Genomic DNA, 8,495 nt, shown 5'->3' with positions numbered 1-8,495 from the left:
TGTAACGCCGAGTGCATTTCCTCCATTACTTCACCAAATTGCTGTTGCACTGCCTGTATTCACATGGTTTGAGGGCTTAGAGGTATGGAGAGAGACGGCTATTCCAGTCACCATCTGCTGGTGACAGCAAATGTTTTCCACACGGCTGTCTTCAAAATTCATACCAAAGTACCCTTTTGAGATAAATTTTACCTAGATGGCTTTACATAGCGAGATGCCTTACAGGTCCAAATGCAGAATGCAGAAGCCAGCACGCCTCTCTAGGCAGAAAGTGCACTTCGAATTTTAACCCAAGCCATGCATAAAACTCCTGAACACAAGAATGAGGCCTTGAACATATTATAGTACACTTTTCAGAATGCATATCTTTGAATACTTTGTAAAATGCATTTTTTTTCTCTCCTGGTCACGCTGCAGTAATAATGAATTGAACTGCAATAAGTATTTCTCCAAAAATAGCAATTAAATTAAAGATGATCATGAAGAAACCAATATAAGGCCAGATACATACTGGCTGACACTATGAACAATACCATAGTAAAAAAAAAAAAAAAAAAAAAAAAAAAAAGAAAGAAAAAAAGGATTCCTAACTTGCAAAAATATATGCATATTCAGTACTGTTTCTGCTGACCACTGACTGTTTTAGCAGTTTGTAAACTATGTCTTCTATGACCTTTTCCCATTACATAAAAAGGTTAAAGGGCTAAGCCCCCAGTAATGCCACGCAAGCCAGGTAGAAAGTCAGCTTACATGGCAACTAGCACAACAGAGGGGAAATGCAGGCAGGATTCGGGCTCCCTTCTTAGAAAAGGGAATTTGGCCAGAAAAAAGGGCTTTTTGCCAAACTTCCAGGTGCATTCTGGCCATGGTTGCTTTAAACTATTCAGGGATTCATACCAGTCCTCAGCCAGCCCAAAGACTGAAAGGAAAACTCTGGGCTGCCAAAAGATACTACTCAATTTCCTTTGCACACCCTGTAAGGTGAGACCACTTTCAGAGCGGTTACCTCCAAAAACAATACTGCATGCTCAAGGCTGTGGCATGAAGCACCAATTTTCATGATGCCTGGTGGCTGAGGAACCTGGCAAGCTGTAGGGCTCACACAACTCCTTAGAGATTACACAGACATAAGAGCTAGAAAGAGACGGAAATTACTGCAACTACTGTTTACTTCAGCTGATACTAAAATACATGATAACCTCACCTCTCTTTATGGCAGATCATAATTTCATGTTGATTTTGGCAAATTTTGTTGACTGTTATTAGACAATGCTGCTTCCTAGAGGATGTCCACAGATCTTACCAAAAGCACCTATGCAGGTACAAGCAAAATCCTCTCTTGAGCTCTATTTCTTTCAGTTGTGTACTTGAATAGATGGGAACCATTGTTCTTTTCTTAATCTTTTCTTCTTTACTCTGTCCTAGGAAAATTATGAGGCTTGCAGTGGGGATCTAAGAAATCTACAGCTTAAAACATCAGTGTATCCACTTGCCCAGGAAATTTGGTAAAAAGCACATTAAAATGGGTTTTTATAAAGATGAAAAACATCAGTTACTCTAAAAGTAGATCTGCAGCTAGAAGTAATAGAATTGTTCATTCATCACTGAAAAAATGTTCTTTAAACATCAATTTTCCAAAATGTTTTTTGAAAAAGATCATTACAGCCCAATCTGAATTCAGCAGCATTTTACAGCTGAGCTGAAATTGGCTGTGCCTTTCACTTTCTCAGAAGCTTGGGGACTGAATCCAGAAAACAGTTTTATAAAATCCTGTTCTAGTTGTGGTCAAATTCTGCCACCGAATCTTCAGTGCTATGAGGGAAAAGTTGATCCTGTGGGTAAAGCGCCTTAAATGACCCAGCTTCCACTCTCAGCTGTGACAAACTTTCTGTGCCTTGAGATAAAATGCAGTGGTCAAGATCCTCCAAAGTATATTACTGTCCATCTTCCACTGCCTTCAAACCAGTGAAGGTACTTATAGCTTTGTGTAACAAGAAAAAGCAGGAAGGCTAAAGGATCCAGTGACTTGACACTTCATCTAATCTACTTCTGAAAAATAATTTCTGGAGTGTTTATCAAATAGGCATCATTTGAAATCAGTGGAACAAGTTCAGAATCTGTGCCATAAGATCCTTATGCCTATTTTTTCCTTCTGGAAAGCAGCATTTCCCTGCTTCCTAGGAGCATTACAAAGATAAACATTTAATTCTGACACTGGCTTAGGTTTGTTTGGTTTGGGTTTATTTTTAACCCAAAGTTATCTTTCTTTTTGATAAGGAAAGATCTCCAGTAAGGTTTTTAAGTACATACATTATCACATGTTGCAGATGCTGGTTTGCAATTGCAAATTCTAGGAGGAGTCAAAAGTGTAATGCAGATTTGGGAAATGTGAGGGAGGGCATAGTTCAATAACAGCTGGGGATGCCTGATTGCACAGCTTTCCTGCTTTTTGAATGGAAACTTTACTCATCTTCATCAGACCAGTATCTCAGGAAGAGCCTTGTCCAAGGAGGGTTATAAATTCAGATAATAGAAGGCAAAACAAAAGGAGCAGATATTTCCATTAACAGTAAGCCTGAGTCATCCTGCCCCACACTTAACATTATTTCATAAAAACAAGTACTTCAGCTGAGCTGTGCTGTTAAGAAACTACCTGCATATTTGTACATAAAGAAAGAGAATAGAGGTTTCATAGGCAACTGTAGCTCTGGCATTTCCTAGTGTTAGCTACTCAACTTCAATAGTGTGCTTTCAAAATAGGTTTAAAGGAATTGTTATTTCTAAGGTCTGTTTTTTTTTTTTTCCTAAGATGTTCAGATATTATTTCAGTATGCTGCTAAAATTTGCCTGAGGAGTGCACACAAGAGAAAGGAAATGATGATTCTCAGGAGCTTACGGCTCACCTGAACCTGGATAAAATTTCATGGGGGTAAAGAAAAGTCATTTCTCTAGCCTGAGGCCTTTCTCCCTGCTGAGTTTCAAAGGTCTGCTGCAAATAATGGAAATGTCAGAGTTCCTCATAAACTTTGCAAGGATCATTTACAAAGTTCCCCTTACAAAACATCCTATAATTTCCTGGGAGGGAACTGTCCACCAGAAGCTGATGCTACTCTTACGGTTTATTTTGCACTTCGGTCAAGTCAGTGTTAATTCAACTTCCTTGTTTCCTTGAGTCTCACATTTAATTTAGAGCATGCTGCATAGTCCTAAGCAAACTGCTCATCTTGGCTTGTGCTTTCTGTAAGGCCATTCTGCACTTCTAACTGAGTTGGTGCTGTCACCACGTGCTCAGAGCTCCCACCACTTCCCAGAGGGGCTGTGGCCCAGTGCCACCTCGCCAGGTAGGGCTCAGTGCATTGTCACTCCCTGCGCAATGGATAATCCTCTCACAGGGAGAAGGCTGCAGGAAGGGAGAAAAACTATCAGGAACATCCAGATGGGCGATCTAGGGAGAATATCCTATCAGGTGCCTCTTGCTGGGGGAGATTTACAGCGGGGAGAGGAAAGCAGCCCATCAGCCTCAGAGGTTTTGCAAGGAAGGAGTGCCCCCAGTTTATGGAAGAAAAAGCATGCATCATAGCCATGGGGTCTGCTTGGGGAAGGAGAAGGGCAGGTCTCTTCTGGGGTCACGTACACCCACGCTACCTCTTCTAGAAGTGACTGACTGCAAGGTCCATCCCAAAAAACATGCTTTGATGGGGACAGAGACATTCTCAAAATGGAAACACGGAGGAAGCATGCCTGTGAATCACTGTAGGCACCGGCAGAAGAAAGGGAGGAAAAAAGCAGCATCACTAACTAGCTGTTTGACAGAGATTACCTTTAAAGAGCAGATGCTGATCAGCACCATCAGGGTGTGTGCTACAGCCAAATGTCCCTGCTGCAGCCTCTAAAGACTGCTGAACTTACTGATCTCAGACCATCCTCAAGGTAGGGTAGCAGAGAGTGTGACAACCCCAGTCACTAAGTATGAATGAAAAAAAAAAAAAAAAACAACCAAAAAAACCAGCTTCTCAGGTTGCTTCATACCACAAAGCAATAGAACGATCTTAACCCCCTGCAGTTTCAAGAGGTGACACAGCTATGTGACTGGTCAGACTAGAGCATTTTTCCCCAGGGAGAGAAGTACCTTAAATCCCATATTGCTGCAAGGTACCTATCACCTCTTAATCTGGTAATAAATCTTTCAGGCTATACTGTGCCATTACTTTTCTAAGTGAAATGCATTTTCTTCGTTTTTTTAAAAAATGTATTTTCCATCTTAAGATTATTTGATCCCACCCTCTCTCAACTTACATTAGCGTAAGCCAGGAGTAGCTCAAAATTAATAGTATTATGCCCAATGTATGTCATATCTAAATCAGACCCATTCTAGTCATGCGTTTCAGAAATCTTAGAGCAGTTTCTGGTCACAAACTCATTTTTGGTTAATCATAAGCCATTAGTATTAGAGACCATTTTCAGATTCTAAATTCATGTTTTACTCAAGTGACTCCCATTAAAACAGAGTAACTAACCCCTCTGCAGTTCTTTCATATTTGTCCCTAACAGCCTATTCAAAAAATAAAACTAAGGATGTCTGATTAGAGCAAGAAGTACATCCTCATTACAGGGGGCTTAGATAGTGCAAAGCACATGTATAATATTTTGCAGCATTAGCAGATGGGTTAAAATCACGTTTTCAGACTGAACCAAATCCTCTTGAGCTAATGTAGGTTATTTCTCTGAAGCTGGGGGTCCTTATTAGTGTCTTCTTTAATCTCTCCTGGGAGAAGGACATATATTACTGAACATCATCTTAGTACTGGTGGGAGAGGGCTTAGCCAACTTGATGGGAACAGCAGGTTCCCCTCACAAAGCAGTCCATAGTCTACGGCAGCATACTGGGGACGCAGAGAGGCAGAAAAGGGCTGGATCGCCCCTGGACAGGGATGTGCATCACTTCAGTCCCATAGCGTGCTAGTTGCACACAGGATAGGTAGCTGGCAAACAACATGTATATGGCACATTCGTCTGGTTCCTCCCCCAGCAGCTCCTTCTGCAGGGACACAGTCCTGCCTTCACCAGAGGGTCCCAGTTCTGACCAGTCTGAAACTCACTGGGGCTGGCTGACCAGAGTCCCTGCCCAAGACACCATCCTCTTTTGCCCTACTTTTGTAATAAAAAAGAAGAAACAACCCAAAACCATCAAAAAAAACCCCAACCAAACAAAATACAAAAAAACCCCAAAAAACCCAACAAGAAACCCCAAACAGGTATTCCTACCTCCTCCTGAGCTGTGAACTCAGCAGGAGACTGAAGCTGGGAGCCACTGTCTTTCATACTATTACCCATGTATTAGCCCCTTGTAGTCTGGCTTTGCGATTTAAGATGCACCAGACAGATTTTCCCCCAGTCTCGCTCCCAAGGCAGCAGAGGCACCCGCCAAGGGAAGCTGAGAGTCCAGCCCCGCTGCAGGCATACAGTCGGGGTCTGGCATAGACACCAAACGCTGGAGCCTGCCCAGAGGCGAGCGGATTTGGAGGAGGTATTTCTGGTCCTCCCCAGGTTTTTGGGCTGTGCACGTGGGTGCTGTGGCAGGAAGGCAAACTCACGCCAGGTCGTGAGCGAGGAAGAGGGAGTTTGGCATCGCAGGATTGTCGCCGTGGCTTTATGCACGTGAGGAGCAGAATTGCTGTGACGTTTAGTACCTACATTAGAAAGGTGAGGAAACAAAGAAAAGAAAAAGATCTAGCTAACTCCCCCCTTCTGAACAGTCCCTCACTGCCCACGAGGTCCCATCGCTACCAGTGAATGACCCAGACTACCACACACCAAACTGGTCCTGAGCAAACATTACTAGACTTCCATAGTTCTGATGCGGTTCTCCTGTTTCAGCAAAAAAAGAGATATGGGCCAGTTGGGAGAGGACAATGAAAAAATTTTTAAAAAGGAAAACAAAAAGAGAAAAAAAAGAAAAGAGTAGAGACATTCCCTGGGGATCTGATGATAGTGTATTGAAGTTACTGGCAGGACTCCCATTGATTGCAGTGCAGTTTGGGTCAGTCCCCCGATGCACCGTGGAGGTTCTGCAGTCCTTTGAACTCAATATTATTTCAGTGAATCTATTAATGTTTGGCTATATTAAATGTATTATAATAATATTGCATTTGAAACAGAGTCACTTATAATTCAAAACTATACAGCCTGGGCACAGGAAAAAAAAAAATTGTGGTATGTGTTCAGTAACATATTTGGTGCTGTGCAGCCATTCTATAGAGTGCATTTAACTGTGTTTTGTGTATTATTCTTAACATGCATTCACAGTAGACAGCAAAGCAGCAGTTACGGGGTATGCTGTGAATGCATATTAACAGCAGTACACATTTGCATATCATGGATCCATAATACAAAATGCGTAGTAAAATCCTTATGAAAAGTTATTATGCATGCACAGTAGAGGCTTTTTAAACCTTGATATCTCAGCTATTTTGTTTTTCCACTATTTATTTGAAAATATTAAAAAGGTCAAATGATGGATTAAGAATCTGCAAAAATGTAATGTTACTACTACAGAGGGAATCCTTCAACACAAACTAATTCATTTATTTTGTTTTTAGTAGCAGTATAAAAGGCATTCAAAAATGCATTTTACAATAACATTTGAGTAGTTTAAAAAAACCCACCTACTTTAACAATAAAAAAGGACAGAGAAAATATTTTTATAAAAGTGTATTTTGGAGGCTGGGTGATATAACTGGAAATTTTGATGGTACTTCCCTTAACACAGAGCCACTACAATGTCAACCTTTCCTTCAATTTCTTGTAGTATTTTTAGTATGCATTGAAACAGGGTTTGGTTCCTCAGGACTTTGCATATTTAGATTATCGTGCATTGTATAATACTCTGAATATGCAAAATCCTTGAAAAGGTTGACAACCCTTAGGACCTTCCACAATATAAATCTTAATACATAAATTCCTATTGAGAATAATGGGATTCTACCCTCTCCTCTGTTACACAGATTGTAATATTTGGAATAAAATGAAATGAATGTTATGAATAGTACAGTTCTTGTTTGTTTTGAACAGTTGCCACTTAAGTTTTAACATCTTTGTCACTTCAAATACATTTGCCTTAAAAATAAAAACTAAAAAAAACAAAGAGGCCTGAGCTCCGTAAAGAATGAATGACCCGATATGTCTCACTTCTGTAAAAAAAAAAAAAAAACAAAAAAAACACAACAAAACCACAAAGTTTGGGGCGAGGGCTTTTTTTTTTTTTTTAATGAAAGGATATAAAATCATTGAGCACATACACAGAGGTACATGACACGCTGTCCCCACGCACACACGTTGTTCTGCTGCTGCCTTATTTTTTGTTCCCCTCTCTAATAAAAAAATGCCCGAACATATTTAAATGAAACTTTGTGAAAACAAAATAATTGGATTGGGGCTGAGAACATTAATGCCAAGTTTGGGCCCAACGTGAATTAAAGCAGATGAGTTATAAACCCTTCAAAAACAGGATTTATAATGGAAACGCTGACACAGACCCATAACAATAGCAGCTCTGCCAGGGATTATTTTAGTACTAAAAGCATACTCAGTCGCTCAGTTTTTTAAAATAAAGATTACTTAGTCACTAAAAAGCAGTGATACGTGATAATAATGAAAGCAAACTTTAAAAAAAAATGTTTCTAAGATGACACGTCATTCCCCCTGTAACTCTCTTGATACCACTTATATGTGACATGCCACTCCTTAAATAAAAGCCCCACAAACCCCAAACACACTAAGGTGGAGTTTGCCATAAGCTCCATGGCAAGGCTGAGCCGAGAGGCTTTGTCAGCTTCATTTAACAGTTTCTTGCCTGCGGAAAGAGACAAAAGGGTTAAGGGAGGATGAGCAGGGAGTACAGGAGAGGCAGCTGACGGGAGAAACAAGGGCATGAAGAAAGGCGCAGCCAGGGAGGCTAATGGAAGGGCAGGGGGAAGATTTTAGGAGGAGGAAGAATGCGTTTCCAAAGGAAAGAACTCAGTTTTTAAAAGAGATTTTAGGGTAGCGTTTGCAAAAAGGCCAGGCAGGTGGAGAAAATTTGGCAGGGAGGGAAACCCTCTGAGCACCCCGAGTTACGCCTGCGAGCGCGTCACCCCACCGGGAGCAGATGCGCCCCGGTCACATCACATCGCACCGGGGGCGGGATAGGGACGAGCAAGCGCACCTCTCTGGGGCTGCGCGGCAAGCCACGCATTTAAGAAAAAAGGCACCATGTGTTAAAGCTTCATGTTGTACGTCCAGTTTCCCCACAAATGCCTCTTTTCTTTTGGGAATGTCAAAACCCACCAAGGGACGTGAGGGGAGGATTTCTTGGAGCCGGCAGGAGGTTTGTTCCTGTTATCCTGCGCTCTGGGGCAACACACTGCACTCAAAAAAACCCCACACCCCAAAAATCGCTCCCAGCAGAATCACACAAAAACTACTTCTTGTGACCGGTGTTACTTCCCCATTCCTGC

This window comes from Platalea leucorodia (genome assembly GCF_965183815.1).
Source record: "Platalea leucorodia genome assembly, chromosome: 1".
Taxonomy (NCBI): Eukaryota; Metazoa; Chordata; class Aves; order Pelecaniformes; family Threskiornithidae; genus Platalea; species Platalea leucorodia.
Note: the sequence above shows the minus strand (reverse complement) of the source record.